At 43.7% G+C, this 25397-nt stretch overlaps 1 long non-coding RNA gene across 1 annotated transcript; it reads left to right on the plus strand.

Annotated features, from left to right (window-relative positions):
* Window positions 1-4619: 4619 nt before the first annotated feature.
* LOC135312809 (uncharacterized) lies at window positions 4620-24527 on the plus strand. The gene is made up of 3 exons (XR_010372427.1): window positions 4620-4881; window positions 19125-19257; window positions 22991-24527. It is a non-coding gene; the product is annotated as an uncharacterized LOC135312809 (long non-coding RNA).
* The last annotated feature ends 870 nt before the right edge of the window (window positions 24528-25397 follow it).

Genomic DNA, 25397 nt, shown 5'->3' on the forward strand with positions numbered 1-25397 from the left:
CCAAGGGAAAAGTCCATCAGTTGCAAGGACTTCTCAATTGCCGATGGCAAGGCCTTTCTTTATCATGCTCTTTTCTTCAGTTTCATGCTGTCAGCTGCCAAACATGAGTCTCCCACCACCACGTCCAATGCAACTTACGATTTCATGGAAAAGAGGAAGCAAAACGGTCACATAGTCTCAGCTGGCCAGGGCCACTCTGGGGCCGGGGGGCACACAAACTGTTCAGGTGCCTAAAAGTGGCACTAAAGATGCCACTGAGGCATCCACACACCCAGGCCAACACCCTGTCGCTGCCAGCAACGTCTCTGGTGCCCTAGAGAAGAGTAAAAACCAACATCAAAATGAACAGCATCAAGCAAGAAGGAGAAAACCTGTTCTGGAGCCTGGGGAGAACCAGGCAGCCGGCCTACCATGGGACTGAACATGCGTGACTGAGTCTCCTTTCAGCTGGAATGCTGAATAATGCTAAAGGAATTGAAACCCCATATCCTACACCATCGTTTCCAAAACCGAGAACCATCTCTGTGTTCACGTGATCTCTTCTGTAACCTAATCTGATTTATCTTGTAAGAGTCAGACACTGTCTTCCACCACCCCTGTTCAAAGGCTGCTCTGGCACTTTATTTCTTAAGGTTATGTATCTTCTTTTTTCCAACCCAAATTATTTCAGGGTCAGCGTACACCTGGTTGATCTTGTAGAATCTTTTATCTGAACGGAAATAATTCCTCTTTTTTCCTGTATTTATTGCTGAAATGCAATCCAACCCTCTCTGTCTTCTGTTTAAATAGCCTGTCTTGTGTACCTATGTTATCGACCCTTCAGGAACAGGGAGAGTCATCCCTTGTTTCCGAGTAGCCCTTTCTCCATTTCTCTGTTGAAAATCATCTCCCTGAAAGGCAGGTGATGAGAAGGCGAGGCTGTCGCGGTGCCTTAGCCAGCGCCAGGGCCTTCCCTGCCACTGCGGAAGACATTTCACCTGACGCCTCCTGGCTGCGCTGTCACGGCTTCCCCGGCTGTTGAGCGCAGCGTATCGTTTTGCAGTGCGCCCAGATCACCCTCCTCCCCAGCGCCCCTCGATAACTTCTCAGCACGTGGCAACAGACCTCCTTCTTTGACCCCCCCAGGTGAAGTATGCCACACGTTTTTTCCATCACATTTCATACTTTTATGAGCCCCAGGGCTACCTAATTCTTCCTACAAAATAATCCAGTTATCCGTTATAAACATAGGCTTTGTCTTGCACCATAGGCGTGAAGGGAAACGGGCTAATTTGCAATTTGAGATACCTCTATCTGCTGGTAACGCCCCTACCAGTTACTCTTCTGGCCTTTTCACCCAACTCCTTACGCTGTTCATAATTCATACGTCCCATCTTTGCAAACAAATCCTTTGAGTCACTGTACTAAATTATTCTGTAGAGGTGAGGCCAACCAATCAGTGCTATTGACTGAACAGCCTTTTTCGCAGCACTTCCCATCTGTATGCATTTGTACATAATAACAGCTATTTCTGTATTCACATTTTCTAATTTTTTTCAGTGAACGGGATGGTTTTTGTTATCTGCCTAACTGTACCCCTGCTCATTGATAAAAAGTAACAAAGGAGATGAAAAACACTTGCTGTGTGTGCTTGAATAGGAAAGGAAATGGCTTGATGGCTACAGAAACACTGGCTTTATGTATCAGGAGATACAGGATCTGACATGGTTTAACCTATTGGGTGTTCCTCCTTGTTATCCTGCCCTTTGTCTCGGTAAGAGGTGGCCACACAGAGCCTGCACCTGCCGCTCCCCAGGCGAGCAGTGCCTTTTGTTCGCACGACAACTTCCAGCAGATCCCCAAATGCAAATGCCAGTGCTCAGGAGTTAAATGAGACTCCCTGAATAAGAGAAGTATGGATGAGCGGATCTCACCTTCCCTTGCCTGTGAGAGGGGACGCTGTCCTGGGGCAGGGCTGGCTGGTGGCCACCTGCCTTACCATCGCTTGGCAGGCAGGACCGCAGATGGTCCGGAACTCAAACCTCCTTCCACGCTGGCCCATCTCCCTGCCATGGTCATTAACAAAAGCATTTATGCCAGTTTTCTGATAAAGGTCAAACATATGCTTTCTAATGGCTAACACCGATTCATTTTCCCCTGGTAATTTAAAGTTGCCATTTGCTGGCTTTCCAGGTCTGCCAGCTCACTGCAGAATTTGCTTCCCACAGAAGGCGGCTGCAGCTTCGTGTTCGTGCCGCTTTAATCATCTCCTCCTCGGGGTGGGGGTTGTTTGTTTGTTTGCTTGTTTAATCATCTCCTGCTCTGTTGTGCCGAGCTCTTTCTCAGTGCCTTGCACTCCCCCACTCTGTTCCAGTGCCTGCTGTTATTCTTGGCATCCGAATCAATGCTAACTGGTATATAATCAGCCTGTGTTTTACCGACCAACATTTGTTCCACTGTCAGCTTTCATTTCAGCTTCTGCTCTGATGCCAGTTACTGCTCTGTTTTCTGGTGTGGAGCTCTGATGGCTTCGCTGGGTGCCGTACACCACTCTTTGGGCCTCTTCTAATTATTTCCACGTCTGTATCAGTGCAGCTTGTTACTTGTTCTTCCTAATCTGGATACTTGGTTCACTTCTACTCTGTATCTGCATGTCCTGGCTTTTACCTACCCTCTTGTATTTGCAGATTCATGTGATTGTAATTCTGTGCAGAATATTTCTTAATTTTAACCCTAATATGATTAAATATTAAATAAATGGCTCCTGACAGGCACACACATACGTTATAAGATGCTGGTTTGAGTATTTTGGCATAGAGCTACTTCATTACATTCTGCCTTCGATAATCCAAATGCTAAAAACCTGTTTCACTCAATCCCCGCTTTTCCAATTTTGTGTTTTATTGATCACTAGAAGCACGTGTTGTGCTGAACGAGTAGAAATGTAGCTACCGAGGCATTTATCTGCATATTGTCCATGCTATGGTGGGACTAGATTCTGTAGATCAGGCTTTGATTTTTGTAAATAAGAGGCCACAATTAAACTAATCTTGAACGTGTCACAATTCCTCCTCTACCACTCCGAGCCCTGTGGGTCACCTTCTTAGACCACCTGCCTGTTTTCTAAAGAGAGGCCTACATGCAAAAGTCACCTTTGAAGATGTCCCTCGAGCCCCACAGGCAGCTCCACAAGGTGCAGGAGCTTTCTCCTCCTGCGAGGAGCAGCTGCTGATGCGGGGTGGCCATAGCGCAGCTCCACATGGGACCTACCCTGTCCCAGACGGGGACAAGAGGTGAAAGCCCTGAAGATCTAAGAAGATCCAGATGCCAAGGGTCTAGGAAGGCTTCTATGGACATCTCACACTTATTAAACATCTAAAAAAGTTCCTTAGTCCCTTCATGCCACTCACAGCAGGGGTTCTTAAAATTTTATCCCAAGTGCTGCTCCCTTTGGTGTTTGTCCCAACTCCCCAGACCATGGCCAAGCCCTGTGATGGTGACGGACGCTGATGGGTATGCGCATGGACGCTCCTCGGCATATTCATTCCTTCTGGCAGAGCAGGGTGCACCTGAGCAAATACTGTATTTCTCTGGGATAAAGTATAGCCTGGAGACCGCAAACTCCATGCACAAGTTTATTGCACCTAGAGAGATAGCAGTTATTAACAAAACCAACGGTGTCAAGCAGGGTGAAAAGGGTGCTTGGGCTGGCGGGGGGGGCTACGGTGGTGACTATGTTGGACCTGCGCTTAATGCTGCCAGAGAACTGGAGTAAGGCAGGCAGAGCAGGTGGGTCCGTGCATCGCCTGTTCTAGCCTCTAGCAGCCCTTCGTCTCTGGTGTCACATAGCCAACACGTTCCAGGCAAACTGGAGGATGTGGGGATTCATCATCCAGCATAAAAGAAAAGCCTGCTGGAAGGAGCTGAGCAACCAGGAAGAACAGTCGCACCGCAGAACCAGACTAGGAAACCTGAATATAAACTGGGTTTTTTTAAAGTTTCCTCAATTTAAGCAGCAATGAGCTAAAACACTAATAATCAAAGAAGAGGAATCACAATTCTTTCCTTTTAATGTTGTGAATAAGGGAGAGATACAAGAGTGAACTGAGGATTCTAAAAGAGATAAGATGTGGCAGTTCATTTAAAAATAATTAAAGATGACAGCATGGATCCCAAGATAAGGAAAACAAGGATACAAAAGGAATCATCAGCTCAGTAAGAATTTGGCAGATCTTTTGTGTGGCCTGATTTGTTTTCAAAATTAGGCAGTATTGTCTGTTGGGCAAATACCAATGGAGAATAAATATAGCTGGGTTTTTTTGTTGTTTGAGGTTTTTTTTTTTTCCCAACAAATAAAGTAGATATTGCCTTAAAGGGGGAGTTATTGTTCCTCAATGGACCAAACCCTGCCCCCAAATCACACTCGATGCTATCTTCAAGATGTCGTCATTTTCTTTGAGCTAGACATGTTTGCTATCTTTACTGGATTAAACATGCGTGAACACGCACAGAGTGAGCTGCTGAGCTCCTTAAAGAAAGAAGTGTATCCTCTGGAGTCCAGGCAGCTCTTCCTTTAACCAACGCCAGGCAGCTGGGGGAGGTAACAGCAATCAGGGGCTGGGCTGGGCTGGGCAAGGTCTGAAGTGCAGGTGTTTCTCCTCTGCAGAAGGTCAGGCTAGAAAAAAGGGATATTACAAAAATCTAAGCAATGTGGACAGGAAAAACACCTGGCAAAAGAAGGCCTGGCAGAATTAGCTATGGAGTGAGGACTTGCAGCAGAGAGTGATGGTGGCTTTTATCGGTGCTGGCGGGTGCAGGAGGTGTTAGCAGCCTTGCAGGCAGCCTATCTAGGTCAGTGCATCCATGCATGTGCAACGGCTCTGGCCTCGCTCCCAGCGAAAGGTAAGACCCAAGCGAGCGTCTCCTGCTGACTGCACCTTTCCCCAGCTGAGGGCCAGAGCTGTAGAGCATCCTGGACTGATCTGGGGTGCAGGGGCTGGTGGAGGGGTATAACTGCTGCTTGGGCTGGGCGCAGCCGTAGGGACTGAGGGTGGTGCTGGGGAGCAAGAAAAGAGCAAGAGAGAAATCAAAGGGCTGTGCTGGGGGCAAGTGTAACTCAGGAGATCAGTTTTCTTTTTAGGCTCTCATGAGTGCTCTTCGGAGACCTAGAGAAAAAGACTGAACTTCCCTGGGACTAGAGGATGAGTTTCCTATCTGAGGGGAAATAACAAAGCAAGGATAAACCCCTTGTTACAAAAATAGCCAAATATATTCCTTTGATCTAGCTGGTTTTAAACCTCATCCATATGTTTATTAGCCTCTTCTTATCTGAGCCACATGCCTTCTTGCAGCTGCATTTCCCTTATCACATAGCAGTGGAAAAGGCTCAAAACGCCTAAAACCCATGTCACTCTTTCAAATGCTTCATAAAATCCCAGCTGTCACCCATATCACTGCTGTAAGTCCTCCTTACTTTTCACTTGATTTCCCACTCCTTTCTCCTCTCAGTCTTTCCTTCACCCTTGCCCTCTCTCTCCCCTGACCACTGTCCCCTTCTGGGGACCCCCGTGGCTCTTGTTTCCTCTCTCCCTGCTCAGGAGGGGGTACAGGACCTGAGCACACCAGATAAGCATGAGCTGTGGGCAGGACCATCCTCTTGTTTCCTGGAGAAAGTGTCTGTCTCTCGGCCCAAGGTGCTTGGTCTGTGACAGCATCCTGGCTGAGGATGTCCTCTCAAGGGAAAGCACCAAGGCCAGCCTCTGGTGCTGCTCCTGGGGGTCCAACACAGGGCACAATGGCAAAGTCCACTTGGCACATGGGTTTGAGCCTTTTTGGAGGTGCCCTGTACAGGAGTGCGGTCTGGGGACCAGTAGTTGCAATTACAGGCCTCCGTTTGCCTGTAGCCTTTCCATCAAGTCGAATTTTTTTTTCTCTCCCATACTTTCTTCATGGGTGAATTAACAGAGTGATCCACTGGCCTAAGGGGAGACTGATCATTGCCTGCACCCCAGGAGTTCTCTGTATTGCTGCAGTTTCCTTTCTGGTCTGCTAAGTAGGGAAAGCATTTGACAGGGAATAACACGGAGAGGAGCATGCGGGTGTGGGAAGAGGATAAGGGCACAGGCACAAGACAAACTGACATAAGCCTGTGTACTGCTTTACTGAGGGGAAACAACCCCAGGAAGTGTCCGGTTTTGGCAAGTCCCTCAGCCTTCCCTGAGCAGGATAGTAATGAAGGAAAGCAAGCGGGACAGGGTACGGCCAGAACCTGAGGGGGTTGCTGGAGCATGGACATCGCCCTCGTGGCTGTGCTCAGCCAAGGGCTGCTACAGAGGCCAATGCGTCAGAAGAGTGTAAACAGGCTTAGACCAATAGTCTGCAATAACATGAACTACTTTTAAACACCTCTTCTTGCACTAAATCTGTATTTTATGTATTTATTTTCATTTTAATGAAGCTGGCTGTATCTTAGGAAGATTGATTAGGACCACTGTTGTTAAAGTGCCGTGCAGTCCATCTTCCATTGCCTTCTCCCCTGGCACCCTCTGGACGCCTCTGACAAGGGAAGCGGGGCCAGATGCACATGGTATGGTTATAAAAACAGATTAATTGTCCGGCTCTAGGCTGTGTTGATCAGCTGCAGGGATGTTTGACAGCTAACCTACAGAGCCCCAGTCATGAGTTGTTTTACATAGCAATGCCTTTTCACACCTTTTCCTTTCCCAAATAAATGACCTGCCTTTATTTAATCTTTTCCCATGGGCCCCAGCTTTGCCGATTTGGCCTCAGTGACAGCCAATAAACCAGCATCCCCTTATGTATTGAGGTTTCACCTAAAGGATGTTCCCAGTGCTCCTGTTTCACTCTCTGAAACACCTGGTAGTTTTTTTCCAGTTCCTGTTTGATTAGTGCAGTCCCAGGTGTGGCTGGCCAGCTGCTTTCCCTGTTCCATCCTTTGCAATGCTTGGCTCTCTTCCACATTGTTTTCCTATTAGTTCAGCCTTAGGGCTAGCCACCTGTAGGCAGACTTTAACAGCTGATAATTCTTTCTAAAGACTGCAGAGTATAAACCCTTTATGGCTGCATTCAGGTTTGTTACTTTCAAAAATTGTGCTTTCCATTCTCTGTTCTATCAAAAAGTAAGGCTGAATGAAAGAACACATCCAGGTCAGGGCAACACAGCTGGGGAAGGGCTGGAAGGGATGTCCTATGAGGAGAGGAGCGGCTGAGGACTTTGGGCTTGTCTAGTTTGGAGAGGAGGAGGCCAGGGGTGACCTCATTGCTCTCTGCAGCTCCCTGAGGAGGGCACGTGGAGAGGGAGGTGCTGAGCTCTTCTCCCTGGGATCCAGTGACAGGACACCACGGGAATGGTTCAAAGCTTTGCCAGGGGAGGTTTAGACTGGACATTAGGAAGCATTCCTTTACAGAGAGGGTGGTCAAACACTGGGACTGGCTTCCTAGAGAGGTGGTCGATGCCCCAGGGCTGTCAGTGTTTAAGAGGCATTTGGCCAATGCTCTTAACAACATGCTTTAACTTTTGGTGAGCCCTGAATTGGTTAGGACTAGATGATTGTTGTAGATCCCCACTGAAAAAGTCTATTCTAAAGGAAAAAAAGGCAAAGAAATACTGATCTGAATCCTCTGAATTCCATGTGTATAATGCCAGTCTCTCCCAAGCTGTTCAACTGGCATGAACAGTACACCTAGCTTCAAGGTTTCACATATTCATAATTTTTTTTTGGCTAAAAAATACTTGCCTTCAAACCCAGATCAGACTTCAGAATAAATATTTGGTGTTCATTGGAAAGACCTTACTTATTCCAGGCACTATCAGCTGTAAGTTTTCATCGTGTCAATGGTTGGGCTATTGGATTTTTGTGCCCTGTGTGGCCTCACTTGCTCTCTGTGCCCTGCGTTTGCTGTGGGACTATTTGTACCTCGCCTTGTAAGAGAGATCACTGGGGCTCTCAGGTGCTTTTTGCAGCGGAATCAAGCATTTTGATTTTTTATTTTGGAGGCAGTGAGAAACCATTCTCTCATGAGTTTCTGCCAGACTGTACCAACATGAAATGTTGATTTACTTTCTAATGTGTCTGGGCCCAAGTGTTGCACGAAGCGTTGGCAGAGCCGGGGTGAGGTCCTGCAGGAGCATCCGGCGGAGCAGGAGCCTTCAAACGCTGAGTATACGGGCAAGGGAAGCAGGAGAGATGAAGGGTGGGGCAGGATGAGGCACGAAGGGAAGAAAGACTAGAGACAGGGACCGTGCCAAAAGGGGCCACAAAGGAGGTGTGTGACACCTACAGAAGGTGCATTGATTTGACATTTTGTAACTGATAGGGAAAGACTTTCATTCTCTACAATTTACTGTTGCCAGTGACAGGTTCTGGAGGAAAAAATCCATAAATCTTGTTGCTTTTCTTAGTGGGAAGATGCAGTTTTGAGGGGGAAATCTCATAAAACCTGTGTTCTAAGCCTCTGTGGGAGGGAGCTCTCGGCAATGAAACACTGACATCAGGCAAGCGGCTGCCTCCACGCCCTGATCTCCCTACTGAATCACTGCTTTGAGACTGTGCCTGCTGTTAGGAACTAAGAGGGGCCTCATTTTAGACTTACCAGGCATAGCCACTTAGTAAATGTATTTGATCCTGTGAGCCATAAACAGAACCAGAAATAAAAAGCTTTGTCTGCATGCATGGGCCGTAACTAGTGAGCATCCAGTCACCTGGCTCCTTCCCTGGGTAGACATATTGCAAAGCCTGCTTGGATCTCCTTCACCCATCGCATTAGCCATACTGGTTTGTTTGTACAAAGGCCGACACACATAATTCTGTTGTGCTGACAACACCTTTAATTTATACCCACTATTTTCTGATGTAAGACTTACAAAAGCACTTAACACTCAAACACACAACTTTTAAACAGCTAGGAACTGGGCTGTGAAGCTAGGGGTTGGGCCTGGCTGATGTGGCACTGGGCCATGAGAGGGCTGGCACTCACTTGTGTAATGCAAAAACCGCAATCCTTTGTGCTACTAGTTTGCCTAGAACATCTGAATTAGTTCAAGTGTCACCATGTCGCCAACACACCTGTTGTTATGGAACTATATAATGATCAGATATTACACATTTGTATAAGTGCTCCAAAAGGGGAAACCCTACCTGTCTGAAGCTGACCATGCAATGAATGGTCAACATTTAAGTTTCTTTTGATCCTCCAGCTGTAAAAGAGAGTGAAAGTCCCCCAACATAAGATTGCTCTGATAGTAAATGTACACCTATTTATTATGTATTTCAGACATTATAGTGTGAGTGTGCAGAAAAGTGCACGTGAAGGGTCAATAGAACAGAAATACCATGTGGTTAGACAAGACAATGTAGGTGAGATAAAACTCTGAATAGCTGTATTAAGCGAGCTCCTGCTTAGTTCAGTGTCCAGATGGGTCCTGCAGAGAAAAGCAAAGCAAAAAGGATCCTGTAATCCAATATATTGTTTGAACAAATGGCCTCAGTTGCAGTGTCTCCTAGCATCCGAATAGTTCAGCCAGTATTAGAAGACCATTAGCGTCATAGGGTGTGTTTTATTATACTCATAATCCAAGAAAAGGGAAGAAGAAAAGAGATTTGTCACAAGCGTGTTTGTTAGAAATGCTCTACAAAGGTAAATGGCTGACATGCCAGAAGGTGGCCTGTCTTAAATTTATGGCGCTCTTCCTAGGACTGTAGGACTAACTAGTGTCTGCACTGCCATGCCGTGCAGTATGCTACATGTTGGGCATGATGGTTAAAAGGAAGGGTGAAAATGGCAGTGATACAGCTGAACAGCATTTTGGAAACCGCTTTTGGTGTGGGAAAGCATATCATTTGAATGACAGGACCTGATCAACAGAAGGGGTAGGGGAAGGGGCGAGGAAAACTTGGGTGTGGGACTGGTTTATCTGTTAATCGTTCACCTCCTCTGTACGGTCAGCATCACACAAAGCAGACTCTCTCTTACAATGGGTCATCATCTGCTGCCTACCGTCTGGGTGGAACTGGTAATGACTGGGGTTCTTCCTCCTCGTTTGATGGCTGAATGAAGCAAAAAAAAAAAAAGAAAAAACTACTTGAATCTGAAAGGAAAAGTTCAGGTTTGTGGGTTCCTGACAAGACTGGTCTGAAAAGTAACCCTGCTGTGAGGGGGAGTTCTTTTAATCACCTTTTTCTTTATTGAGTGTTATCACATATTAGGACAGTTATAAATTTGATCTTTTAAAATTAATTGGGTTTTTTTAAAATACACATTAAAAAGTAACAATTTCTGAAACAAAATAATGCTCTTAATCCCATTTATATTTTTTTTAATATGTTCGGTATTAGCCACTTAATTTGACCAAAGGTCCAAGGTTCTCCTGGAGCTTCTTTGAACACTGGGAGGGATATGGGAGATATCAAATAGCAGCTTCAGCCTCCATTCTTATGGTATAAGTCCAACTGACTCAAAAAATGAGTATGAGTGCCTCTTCCCTGGATACAGAGATTTCTTTTTCCATCTTTGCAATAGGAGCAAGGAAGCGCGTTCATTGGGCGTGGCCACACTCCTGAGGGCGGGTCGTGTCACCATTCTCATTTCTTCTTCCAGCTTTCCACTGCACCAATGTTAGCAGGTATCGCCCATGGCTCACCTGATCACTCTGGGCACTTTGCTGTTCCCTGCCCTTGTCCTCAAAAGGTGACACATGCAGTGGGTAGAGGCACCTTACCTGAATGCTTTTATTCTCCAGCAGGTCCTCAATACTAGTCCGGGACCAGTGCCTTCACACCTTGACTTTTCTCAATTAGCTGAGCATACCTGATGCCGTAACTCGCTGTCATGGTTCTAGCTGGGACAGAGCGCAGCGCTGTGCTTTGGGCTTAGTATGGAAATAGTGTTGATAACACACCGATGGTTTGGTTGTTGCTGGGCAGAGCTTGTGCTAGTCAGGGGCTTTTCCAGCCTCCCGTGCTCTGCCGGGGCACAAGGAGCCGGGAGGGGAGGGGGCACAGCCACGAGAGCTGATCCAAACTGGCCAAAGGGATATTCCATATCATGTAACATCATGCCCAGTGTGTTACCTGGGGGGAGCTGGCCGGGGCAGGGAGGCAGCAATCGGGGCTCGGGGACGGGCAGCGTCGGTCGGCGGGTGGTGAGCGGTTGCATCGTTTGTGTTTCCAGTTTTTTTCTTCCTTTTTTTTCCTTTTTCCATTTTATTATATTATCATTATTGTTATTATTATCATAATCATTATTATTAGAATTATTATTTTCATTGTAATTATTAAACTGTTCTTATCTCAACCCACAAGATTTTTTTGTGCTTTTGCTCGTCCGATTCTCTCCCCCGTCCCATGGGGTGGGGGAGTGAGTGAGCGGCTGCGCGGTGTTTAGTTGCCAAGTGAGGCTGAACCACAACAGTCCATTTTGGCGCCCAACATGGGGCACGAAGGGTTTGAGATAATAACAGCTGAACCATGACACTCGCTTCCCAGGCAGACACCTTTACTTATAGAAAAAAAAAAAGTGATGCTGTCCTCATCACTTTGGAGACAAGATGTGCATCCACCTTCACTTAGCCCAAATGTTGTACACATTTTCTTACATAAATTTTCTCTTCAAGTAATTGGTAGGCTGAAGTTTTCAGATGCTCTTAACCTGTTGCTCTTCACCAGTGAAGTATGTTCCGTTTTAGTTTAAACTTCAGAAGGATGATTCTTGCCAAAGTGATGGTTGTCTGCTCACTGCTTGCCCTAAAAATTACTGGAAGATCATCCGCTGGCCAGCTCTGTCCTGGTTCCATCATCACAGGCCCCCCATCCTTCCACTGCTCAGGTCATGTATCTTAGGGCTCCTTTTCAGTTTTAACAGGATTTTGCATTCAGCTGGACCTGCTAGCAGATATTTCCATCCTTTCGTCACAGCTAAGAGACTGTCACTCTCAGGGTGAGGATTTCTGGCGCACACAAACCCACCACCACCACCTGTTGCTTATAGACAGGCTGAGCAGCCTTCTTTTTCTTTTTCTGGAAGAGCATTGCTCATAGTCTGTGGAATATGGAAGTACTGTAAGGCAGTAGATTTGATGGAGACCAGTGGAAGTCATATATTATCTTTACTTGTTTTCTGCCTTACTTTATCATCATAGTTGAGGTGCATCTACTTAATAAGTGCACAAATGTTCTCTTACTGAGGAAAAAATAATGGAGGTGAAAACATACAGCTGATGTAAAAAGCTGGAAATAAATAACCAGAAACTGTTCTCATGCATATCTAGTGTATAAAAGTGGCATGTGAAAACAGGATTTATAAATCCCATTAGCTCTGGAAAGGAAGATCTTCTGGGATTGCAGTTTCCATTGCAAACTTCATTAGATATATATTGCATATACAAGTTTTCAAGTGACTCAAGTGAGAAAGTAGCCTGGGGTTCAAAAGCTGCAGACCACTTGTGGTTTTCAGAAGCCTAAATTAGCTGTTGAGTGCCTAATGAAGATTTTAAATAACAAACTCTGATAGCAAGTTGTTCTGTATAATATGTGGAAACTCTCTCATAAGTCTCCCCTCCACTGATATAGAAAATGAAATCCAGTAAAAATTGTATGCAGATATAAAGTCATAACATGCTGGGATATCATCTTCAGTTTGACCTAAATCTGGATCTATTAATGTGTTGAAATTTCTTTTTTCCTAATATATGCTCTCCAAGCTAAAAAGGAAAAAGAAAAAGGGCATCTAGTGAACCACTGACTGGTGAAAGGCACTTTGCACAGGGTGTGATGTTATCTGTGGTAATTACTGAAAAATTGAAAGGGGAGGCTTGGGGCACCCCCGGCTCAGTAATGGGACTTACTGCCAGGGAGTCTGCAAGGGTTCCCAAGGCAGGGGAAGGACCTAGATAAGCAGCTCCTTTATATGCAGCAAGGTTCTGCATTATAATGGGTAATTTAAAGTCCAAAGACACGTACCATAGGGCTGACCCTGCCAGTGGCAAAATACCTGTCAAGTCTCTAAACACGATTTTTCCAAACAACGTATTGCCACTGGCTTGGATTATTCTGTGTCTGCTAGATAAAATTATCTCTAAAAAAGGTCTGTACTGGAACGATTAATTCCTACAGCTACCTAAGAGTAAGGCATGATCACAGTACGGCTTCATGGAGGAGAAGAATGTGGTCCTGGATCAAATAAGAAGAGTTGAGGGGTAGTGCTCAAAAGGCAAACGTGTTTCAGGGAAACTGAGTGGGGAGGATTATGTCACAAAATATCTAGGTGGATAAAGATTTTAAAAATAATTCCTTTGGTATCTAAAAAGTGTAGTTATTTCAGATTTATGTTATGCCTACAAGTACCTGTCTAACATATATTAATATACCTATTAACGTACCTTAACATACATATTTTTTATAAGTGTATGAATATGTATGTCGTTGCTATTTTTTGCTTCCATTTCAAAGACATTTGCATAATGGAAGTATGAACAGAGGGAGTATTTAGTCAAGATATTAAACTGACAGGTACAGGTATGGACCTGTCTTGAATTCTGTAAACAATATTTAATTTCAAAAGGTCAATCAATATTAATGACAAAGAGAGGGATCGGAATTTAATTAATGTATTTGTATTTTGCCTCCGGAGCGAAAGGGAATCACGCAGTACGCTGCTCTGATGTGCGCTGTAGCACTATTCAAATACCTACTTGTGGCAATAAAGAATCTGCCCGGCACCGTGTCAAAGGATATATAAGCAGGGGACTATCACATGAGCAGAAAGAGTACGTGGTTTCTGTACAGGGTAGTCATACCACCTCTGCAGGAATGTAACGACCTGCTCTCGGGGTAATACTCTTTCTTAGCATGCTTTGTGCAAAAGGACTCAAGACAGATTTTTAAATGGGAGAAGGATGTAAAATTTAATCTATTCACTTACTGCAGTTGAAGGTTAAGAGGTGACTTGATCGTGGTCCACATGTATATGAGTAAGAGAAGGATTTGAACGTTTAGGGAGAAATGCACAAAAAAGGAAATCTTTGGTGCTTTAATGATAAACTATCACACCTCTGTATTCCCTGATCAGTTTGAATTCAGAGAACTTCTGCAACTTAGCCTGTAATCTACTGATACAGACGTGAAGCAATTCTGAAATCCTCTTCTTATCTCATGATTGTTCAAAGAAATATTAAGCTGTTAAACTAAAGACATCATGAATTAGGTAAACAGAAGCATCCAAGTATAAAAATGATTTATCTGAGCAGGTTAGAGTCTCTGAAGACCATGCTTTAATTCTTGGTCTTGTTCAAACACCATAAATCAGGTTCAGTTCTGGCCAAAGCTAGGCTGTCATCCCCCTGGCCGAAGTGTTTCCCTGTACTCTTAAAAGCTCTGTTTCAGGGATTTATGAGAAATATCTGTGGCAGGGGGAAATGCTGGTGTAGAAAAGGTGCAAGTAAATTTGTAAGCGCCATCAACAAGTAGGATTTTCAGAAATCTCTTTGGGTCACTAAGAACTCTTGTTTAAAGTCTGTTTCAGAGTTGCGTAGGAGAATGAACAACACACGGATGAAAATCTGTATTTTTTTATTGTCCTCTTCTGTGGTGACCTGTCAAGTCTTGCTCCGTGGAGAACCAATGTTTGCAGTGTGGAGCAAAGAAAGAAATTAGGGTAAAGTAAGAAAAGCATACTATTAGGAAACATTCTTTTTCAACACTCTGGTACTATTTTCTGTCCAATTCTTTAAATAAGTTCTTACAGGGCTGTGGAAGGAAGAAGTAGTGTTCACAGCTACACTCTGCTGTGCTGCGTGAAGAAACATTCTGGTAAACGAAGGATTATTCTCCATGATGGCAGTGAAATAATAGCAGGTTGTTCCGTGAGCAAACTGGATGACCGGTGATGGATTTGGCTGAGCCCCGGCTGCCCTGGCTGTGCAGCAGGAGCCACAACAATGTGGAGAAAGCAAGGAAGGGGAGGCATTGTAGGAAATACTCCCCTGGCGACTACTGAAACTATGACAGAGCAAGACAGGTAACTCAGCAGTGCTCTGAAAGAAAAGCAAGATTCTGCGAGTTAAGGAGGCCTCAAATGTTTATTTACTGCAAACACATACTTGCCCAGGACTGGGCTCCCTCTGCAGAGCGGGTCGGCAGAGACAGCTTGGAGGAGCCAGAGTAGGCTGGGTCCTTGTAAAATAATATCACCAGAGCAGTAATTAGCAAGAATCTGCAAGTGGAAGATTTTTCTCAGGAAAAGGGGGAGAAACTTGAAAGCAGTAATTAACTCAGTGAGGGAACGGATTTAAAGATCGGTCCATGTGGCCAGGCCTGCAGGCTGGCAGCTGAAGAGAAGACCCTAGAGACATGCTGGTAAATTCTGTAACATCTGGATGATGAAGTAATGCAAATGTGTTCTCCAACCGGTGTCTCATTTGTCTGGAAATGGGTTTATTTATATACATTTAATTCTAACCAACACCACCAGCTTCCTACAATTCACTCTCTTTTCAGCGATCGCGATGCAAAAATCCAAGCAACTTTAAAGCCTGTAGGAGTTAATACAGGTCTGCAAAATTGCCCCCCAAATGTACCAGTATAGATCCTAAACCTGACACATACTGCATCTCAGTCAGATGCAAGGAAAATAAATCCAAGCAACTCAAAAATTGCTGTAGGCTGTTTTCATTAAAGGTAAAGTGTACATCTCTTCTGTGGCCGAGTCTGGCAGAAAGTTCTCTTGAATATAGATTTTAAGGGTCATTTTTAGGTGTTTTAGGCTCAGATTTATCATTTTGGCAGGTCTACAGCAGTCAGCATGATTATTCGTGGCCAGGATCATTTCTCTACATACATAAATGTTTTCTGAAAGAATAGAGCAGATTATCAGCCTTTTCTCATGTGAAAGTGCTAGCTATTCCTTACACATTTCAGTCTGATACATATGATCCGATGCTAATTAAGCCCCTGCTATCTGTGCTTCTGTGAAAAGTGACTCCCTGGAGCTTCTTGCTGTCTTTCATTTGCAGTTATGTGAACTCAAAAGGAATTAACATTTTATCTTTCTTTCTTTTATGTCATACGATTTATATTCTTAACTTGCACAATGGTTATCTGCAGAATTGACATGATTGCTCTGAGAATTGCACCTAGCTTATGAAAGCTACAATTGATTTAAAAATGGTGACTATGCTTACTTGCTGTGATGTCGGAGCAGGCTTGAATACCATAAACTTTGTCTAAATTTGCTGGGCATCACTGTAGAATTATTTCATTCATGGGGAGCTATGGTTTTCATTTGCAAATTTTAATGGGTTTGTGACCACCCATGATATCAGCTTGGATCTCCTATTGAAACTAATGGGAGTTGCTTTGAGAGAATAATGGCTTACTAAGAGTACCTGTGTGCAAAATCTTTCATGCAGCTTGCAAAGACGGCTCTGAGTTGTATGAAGACCCACAGTGCACAAATAAATACTGTTCAGATAGGGTGTTTCTGTACAAATTGGCTCTAACCCCCGCCAGAGGCAGTCATGGTTGCCCACTGTATTTCAGATCTTCAGCTTCCTTTGTCCTATTCCCATCTCTAGCCTCAGCAGCTATAAACAGCTGTGAGAGAGTAAAATGTACTAATCTAAGCCCACCTGCGTATGTGACCCTTGAACAATTTTGCAGAAGAGCTTGGGCCACACACAGAGTAATTCAACATGATGCTGTGATGTCTTGTAGAAAACCCTAACACTCGGTGAAATTCAGCTGCCAGGAAGCCCTATGAAGTCGTCTCATCATGTTAGATCTTACATTTCAGGACCCCAAACTGGGGGCCAGGGAGTAATTAAAAACCTTAGTGACTGGGCCCACTGATATACTTGATCAAAACCCCTTGGTAAGCCCAGCTTTGCTGTATTTTCCCCCCATCAATGCCTGGCAAAATGACATCTCTGTACTTTAGCTTTGCCTCAGACTTAGTGTGTCTCTGGTAAATGTTGTGCTGCAGTTGTTGCCTGAGCTGCAAATACAGTGCTGTGCTGCTACAGGTGAGGTATTTCTCCTCTACCGAGTGCACTGATACTTTGATGCAGTGTTCAAACGTGCAGTGTTATGCTAGTTGCTGTCTTCTTGCTGGTTGTATGTCTTCTGGGATGGTTATTTTTTTTGGCCAGCACCTTTGTGAAGGTCAAAATTGCTTTTCTCATGCTCCCTGCAGAGCTTGCCATGGCACTGTTACAATAGCCATCTATGTGAGCGCTCTCTTTGCAGTGACTATGGGCCTTTGCTTGCCAGCTCAGATTAGCTACAAACTGTTAGCAATGGGTATTTTGTGTTACGTAGATCAAATTTCAGGTGTGCTTGTAATGTAATGGATGTATCTTGAAGGATCTGTCCCGTTTAGCCATAATGACAGCTGCACTGAACAGTCATGTATGTAAATTTGCCGCAGTAGGGCCCAAACGTTATATTGACGGGATCATATGAGAACAGGTACCTCCCTCCCTGCAATGTAGGTAAGTTGAGAGGTTGCTCCATAGAAAAGTGGGGTGGTCCAGGTAGGCAGGTGGTACCAGAACATCCAGAGAAGCAAAACTATTGATGCAATGAGAACTTTTGTGCCGGTGGGCGCTAAGGGACATGGTGCCAGCATTTGGTTGAGGAAACCTGGCTTAATCTCTGCTTGCCTTTCAGAACATTCACTAGGGAAAAAGACCGGTTTCAACATGGAAGGTCTCTTCTGACACCTGGGTGTAAAGGGCTTCTTATTCCCCACAGGCTGTCTTATCTCCTGCTGCCAGATGTAGCGCTCCGAGCAGACCAGACTCCGGTCTCAGCTCTGGGTGCCAGACAGCACCCTGACCAGCATTTTTAATCCCATTTGCTGCTTTAAAAATGCCAAAGAGACAGCACTGGGCATAGTCTTGAGTGGTTGGTAAGTTCAAGGAAAGCACTAAAAAAATGTCTGTTGTATATCATCTCAGGATCTACACAAGAAGGGAAAATATTTTTGAACGACACTCACATTAGAGTATGCTTTGCACTACTGTTTACATTTTAAGAGTCTGAAAGAGCTTCACTGTTGCTCTTCGGTTACACGGCAGCTCTTTTCTCCTAGGATTAGCAAACACACACTGAACAAATAACCAATGTACTGCACGAGCTTGAAGAAGTAACAACTTACATAGCACATAAGTCGCCTGGTGAACCTGCACCTTCCAAAACAAAAGCTTAGTGAAAGTTAGCCAAACGTCTGCAAAGATTTCCATTAGTATTATAGATATAATATTCTGCAAGGATTCTTGTTACTGTAGCTATAAGATAAATAATATATTTTTAAAAATGTTTATCAAATGAAAGCGTTTGCAATTGAGACTAACTTTAAAACCATACGAGATTTGCTAGCCGTTTTGAACATACTGAAGTGCAAGCAATGATGTAGGTTAGATTTCTGCTCTTCCCATGAACGAATATTACTAATACATCTTTCACGAGTCATAGGCTGCAATGTATGTGGGTTTTAAAATTCTGTCCTTTGCTAGCGCATTCTTCAACGGCACAGACTTTGGACAGCCAGCTTAGTTTCAACAGCAATAAATTAGTAAAGTTGTTGTGGCCTGAAACTGTTTGGTGATTTGAAACAGACAGGATTGCCCTGCTACAACAAAAACACTTTCTTTCATGAATTTATTGTGATTACTAGAAAAAGAATATTACCAGTACTGTCATCTTGGATTCTTAATATTTTTTATTACTTGTATTTAACAGTTCATTTTTTCTTTATATGAATTCTTTCCTCTGAATTAAATCAGAGTGACAATCACACTAACTACTTGGGTCCAAAGAAATATGTAAGGAACTGTGAGATCTAATCTGTCTGCTTAACCAGCTTTTTAGTCAGCTTTCCTATCTTCCTCTGTTCTCTTGGCCTTAAAACAAGATCATCACCTCCCATTTGCTTAAAAGACTCATTGGTCTTGGAAATGTGAAGGACTGCTCCCAGGAAAGCTAGAGAACGCACAGTCTCAAAAAGGCTTAGGAGAAAGCGGTACTGGGGAAAGCTACATGTGAAAACATAATCTTTTCTTTCTGATTCAGGTTAAGGCTAATCAAGAATAAGTGTGATGCTCTTCATCTAGATACCACTTTGACTTACAGGTTATACAAACCCACCTCACCCACCCTCCGCAATATGAGTTGAAGCCCACTCAAGCCAGTGGCGGTTGGAGCAGAGCTTGCACGGATCAGGGGATCGTGGAGGAAAAAGTAGTGTCTGGCACGAGTTTGCCAGGTGAGCAGTACCGATCTCGTAGCCTGAAAATCTGTGTGCAATTTGTAACTGCACGGCCCCCATACCTTCCCGCAAAGTACCATTTTACTAAAGACTATATTAAGGCGTCCATAGGCGACGTGACAGCATTACAGTTTCACAGTCTGTCACAAGGCCAAGGCTTCCTATATCTTGATGTTTGGCTTGCAAAAGTAATGCTATTTGAATGCATTTTTTCTAGCAGCACAGAGGCTACTGATGCTGGAAAATAGCTGAAAAAATGAATTATGGGCTACCCTTAAGGGTAGTTTTAATTTTACTGCTGGTCCCATGCTCAATTAGGAAGACACTAGGTGTTGTCTGGGCAAAACAAAATAGCTGGCAGCTACAGCAGCCCCTCCATACCGCTCACATCGGTGCCTTCAAAGTGGAAATTCGTATTTTTGTGACATTAGAGAGCTCCAATCCATAAGCACTGTGGTCTTCATGTTCGTAATATTAGCCCGCTGAAACACGTGGAAGGGCAATCCTAAGTACAGAGGGACCTCTGCACATTAGTACACACAGTATTTGTTCCTGTTTTAAGGGGTGCCTCGGTCAGCGTGACCGGCCTGGCTTTCTGAGAGCGCTCGGCGCTGTGGGCACTCACACCGTTTGCAGCTCAGCACTTGGGCAGGTCAGCCCCGGGTTACACCCAGCGCAGTTCATTGGCGCGTGCAAAGAGGAACACTGGGTGATCTGTGGCACTTCACAGCTGCCTGTGGCGGAGGCAGTGACAGAAAAATTGTGTCCTGGGCAGCATTAATCTGCCTGAACCATGAGCTCATCCTTTCTGACTCATCCGCTATATGCTTCCCGGCTCCTACAACAGGCATGTGAGTTAGTTTTAGTCCTTTCCCTCGCACAGCCTTGATTTACTCTGTGAGCACCTCCATCCTGTGGTCTGAAGGAGGAAGGCCCTGTGCAGAGCGCTGCCAGTGAACACATGCCACACAATAAAGCACATATATAAGTAGAACATGGTAAGGCTTCAAGGGCAATATTAATTCTCCCACCTTTTAATTTCCAAACACTTTCCTTTGCAACCATCTATTCTTATACACTCCCTGGTGTATAATCATTTTAAGTGCAATGTCTCACCTTCCCGTACTGAACAGTCACTGCCACATAAGTAGTCCAAAAATGAATTAAATTGCGCTTAATCAAAAAATGAAACCTGCACTGTCCGAGATATGCAAGTCAACTGCTTCATCGAGTCTGTTTCTTGCTTGGAGGATTTACTGTGTCTCCAGATTCCTGCTGCAGCTTCAGAGAGTACCATGAAAATGGCAGTAAAATGCATCCAGGTATAATATTCTGTGCTATCGGCAGATGATTGCAATTACAATTTTAAATATCTTTCTGTCTTTATAGAGAACACATTACACTCAAAATTAAGTATTATTTTTATACGATGAAAATCAATGAAAACATGTGAAGCAAGTATGGGCTTATACAGGCATGAAATAACTGAATGAGTCACACAAGACTCCTTTTGATAATGACATCTATTTTATTTTTTACTTCAGTCTGTCACAGCTCTTTAACTTCATCCTCCCTCAGATAATGCTATTTGAATAAAGGGTTGTTTTCATGAAAAGTCTTGTGACAAAGGAAGAGTTATAATAAAATGACACAGCAAACAGAAAGGCAGCATAGTCCTTTATTTTGCACGTGATGTTGGCAGTTCGAAACCATTGAGCCGGTCATATACTTTGGAACTGGCTTTTTTCATGGCTTAAAAAATCCCAGCATTTTGCTTTCTAATGCCTTAAAATAGACAGCATAGCTTAGCTTACTGTTGCCTCAGAGGCTGGTGAGAATTCACTAGATTGAGCCAAACTCAAAGCCAGATCCCAGCAGATTTCAGGAGGAAGTTGGTTGGGATGGTCACTACTTGGAGAGTAGCTGGGATGCCTTTCCAAAGCATTTGCTTGACCCAACGGTCAGCTAGGATAGTCTTGAGGGGAAAAACCATAACTTTTCACAAAGTTACAACTGGACCTATAGAAGAGAAGTGCTGAAAAGCAGGAGTCTCTTGGCTGAAGCGACCAGCATTTGGTCTAAGCAGAAGTGGGGACACTGCATAAAAAGATTCTTATTGCCCACATCAACTCGGATTCATCCCATAGAAATGTGTGGAGATACTTTAACAGGTATTATTCCCACTTTGTCTTGGTTTGCACACCTAATCACAGCCCATCCTTTTGGAGACCACTGGTTTTATTTCAGGAAGTAAGGAGAATTTGACAGGTAAGATGGCGTGTATATTAAACAGCGAGTATTAATACTCTTATGAACACTAGTAAAAGCAAGTACCAGTCTTCAAACAAAAAATTGACTATTTTCTCAGGAAGAATTTTGGTCTCTGCCTATTTCCCAGGACTTCATTGATCCTTAAGCTTTCTATCCATATCAGTATGAAACCAGTATTACACAGAGTCATTGTGAAGTTATCCCTTCACTTCTCCAACTTACTTTTATTATACAAAATAAAATATAGTTATAGTGATGTTTCTTACATATAGGCACTATAGAAGGTGTGTGTTATTTTTCTTTCTTTTAGGAGATGAGAAAATGTCCCCTGTATTCCAATTCGGTGAAAATGCTAAGAAGAAATGTAATTCTGCAGCCTATTTTATGGACACAAAAGTTGCTGGAGTGGGAAAATCCAAAGCCTTGGGACATACTGCTCAAACTGAACATAGAAACAGATGGACACTGTAGGCTTCAGTCTTCATAACAGTTTTCAATTTTATGTACCTGGGTTCAAATACCAGGCATATTCTTCCCTTTCCTTCTGAAGGGAAGAAAACCGTGTATTAGACTGGAATCTTGCACATTGCTAGCTTAGAAACAAGTAGTACATGGATGATTGGGCATATCTGGAAGTAATAATCTAAATCAGGGTAGAAATTATGTTTTCTGTGAGGTGATGTGTGATTGTCAGTCTTTGACCGTTATCCTGAAAACTCTAGAGGGAAAAATACTTAAACCCAGGACAAATTTAGTACAAACAAATAGTTTCAAGTTCACTTACACAGAGTTATTGCCATGGCTGCAAAACCACCCATGAAAAGATACTTGGCTCCATGTGTATGAGCCAGGACACTGACATCTGTCATATCCACAGGTGCTCCCATGCATAAAACTATTTTTTTTTCACCTTCCCAGGTTACAGGTGCCTGACATTCATTGTGACAGTTTTTGCTTGCCCAGATTGACAGTATTGTCAGAGCATAAGTGAAAGTATTTACAGCGTACAAAATGCAGAAAGTCATTGCACTTCTAGTGGCTCGTTTCACACGGTTGAGGATCTCTCTGTGTTCAGGCATTATTGCTTACTGTATGTGTTCAGAAACTACACCTTTCTGACTACTTTGTGTTTCGTTGCAAGTTTAATGCACTTGATTAGTAATAATGAAAAGGGGGCGTGTGCTCATATTCCATTAGGCCATTTAGTAATGCTTGTTCCTAGGTTTTATGCAACAGTTTGACCGTAATTTTTCTAAGTTGGTAAAATATGTGTGTTTATCTATGTATGTATCTGTTTAGGTGTATCAACCAACAGCTATGTGATACTGAAAACTGGAGATGGAGAAGAGCTCAATAGTGTTTTAGGGGGATCTAGGATATCAGAGGATTCTGCACCTTATTGGCAGACCTCCTAAACCCGCCTGGCGAGCCTCCTCAGCCTTTCCTCTATCTGTTTCAGATCCCTGCAGGAGCAGAAGATGGCATGACAGCCCCAGGGCCACCTGGAGAGAGGGCGTGAGGTCCCACAGCAGCGCGCAGCACATCTGCTAGAGCTCTGCTGCTCACCTTGCAGCATGCTGGATTTACCTCCTCCCAGGTAACGAGAAGAATCATGTTTTCCCTGGTGACTTCTGCACATCCTCTGTAATGTGTTTATGTGTCTCTCCTTGCCTCCCACTAGCGGACAAGCTTCTGTCCCCTGTGGCCAGCGTTGCACAAAATGAGCATGTGTAACAAGAAGTCTTGGCCTGGTCTTACAGCTTTGAGACGCGTGGGAACGCTGCTGGAGAAAGCAGCTGGCAAGGCAGAAAATAAAACCCTCAAGTCACAGAATAGCTGAGGCTGGAAGGCACCTCTGGAGATCATCTAGTTCAGTTTCTCTGTTCAACCTATGTCAGCTAGGTCATGGCCAGGACCATGTCCAGATTCAGTAAAATTTTTAAGATAAAGGTCGGAATAGTCTCCAACATCCTTTAGAATAGGTTTGTTTTGGGTTTTTTTTTTTGTTTTGTTTTGTTTTAATTTTATTTTCATGGTTATAAAAAACTTCAAAATGCTGCAGGTTTTAGGGAACTCATCCTACCAGTATTCTCAGTGCCAGTCCAGAGGACCCAAACATGTACCAGCACTCACCCTGCAAGGGCGCGGGATGCTACATAGATTGAACTCATACACCCTGGGTAGGTAAAATGCACTGATCTTTGATATTCATAGTCCAGGTACTGGCGGGACAACCCACCTAAAAGTAGGACCATTTAGTGTACCTTTGGCCCTAAATATCTCTTAAGACAGGGAGAAAAGGCATGAAGCTCATATTTAGAAAAATAAATCTTTATTCTTTTACAATACAATAAAATAAATTTAAAGAATTAACCCTTTGCTCCACAAAGTAATTTCAGCACAATGTAGAGACTGACTCTAAAATACATCGATCCTTTCTGAAAGCGTGGAGAACCCCTTGAAAACTGTCAGTGTGACGGAACGGCATTCTGTGATTTTCTGTTGTGGGAAATGCAAAATAATGTCAAAGTGTTTCTGGAAGTTCAAGCAGTTTGTATATCACGTTCATATAAAGACACATGCTCCTAAACCTCTGTACGAATGTACCTGCAAACAAGAAAAGTGACGGTCAAAACCTGCATCCTATGAAAAAGACACTTCATGGTATTCTGGAATGTATAAAATGGTTTAATTATTAACTGAAGTGATTGTTTTTTAGAAAAAACACCTTTTCTTTTTTTCTTGTCATGAGACATTGCCATACTCTACCAAATGAAAAAGACCAATCCCTCCCTGCATTCTAATAGGGGCATTTCAGAGATATGCCTCTCATACTTACTTTTTTTGGGGTGGGGAGGGCTGTTTTGAAGTGCTTGTTGGCATTATGGAATTGTAAAAATGTCCTATTTTAGTAATATTAGATATCAGACAAAATGATCTTTAATTTTTGTTGTTTTTTATGAGGGAAACAACAATGCATTTTCTGTGGTGCAGAAATAGGCTTTAAATTCCAAATGTTGTAAGACTCCATAGAATTAATCCAGAAGATAAACCGACAAATTCTTCTGAATACGTTGTTGTTACTATAGAAACATGCCTAAATCCAGAACTTCATTGTGAGGTAAAAAGGGCCAATTTGTTTCATTAATCATTTGTACTCTCCCATCACTACTTGGTCGATGGGGGCCCTGGTAACCGCAACACAGCGAGTCATAGAGGTAGAAAAACATCTCCTGCCTTCTCCAGAAAAAACAGACCGACAGAGATGGAAGTTGTTCTTCAGAGCTGGGCTTGAGGGGGCCTTTCCTTCAGCCACCAGGTTGAGTGTAACAGAAACTGACACCAAAACCAGCCTCACTCACCTTCCACCCAAAGAGAGCTACAACTTTGCAGTTATTGCTTCAAGATTAAAAACATCAGCCTGAACCTCCAGTGAACCTGCAATGCTGGCACAGCCCTGTCTTCTGCATCCTCAGTCCAAAAGGGGTATTTTTTATATTCAGTGCTCCTTTACCCAGTTGTTCATGAATTGGTGGGTTGCGCTGCTGCAGGAAGTCACTGGGGCAAGTGGGGCAGTATGAATTTTAAAAGTGGATGGACAATATTATTTCTAAAGTTTTCTCTGTTTAGGAACACAGGCAAAGATCTAGCTAAATCCCAGGCTTTGGAGAGTATGGCTGCTTCCCTCTGCCACTCTACCACTGCTCCCTTTTAGGTTTTAAGAGCTTTGAGCATATGCTTCCACCTTGCCCTTTGTCATTTTCCCAAGAGATGTCAAAGGCAATCCTCTACAAAGGCAAAACACCTCCAAAAGCCAGAGCTGGTCCATTATTTCCCTTAGGTACCTTTCTAGTGATTTTGTTTGA

This window comes from Phalacrocorax carbo, chromosome 3, assembly GCF_963921805.1.
Source record: "Phalacrocorax carbo chromosome 3, bPhaCar2.1, whole genome shotgun sequence".
In the NCBI taxonomy this organism is placed as follows: domain Eukaryota; kingdom Metazoa; phylum Chordata; class Aves; order Suliformes; family Phalacrocoracidae; genus Phalacrocorax; species Phalacrocorax carbo.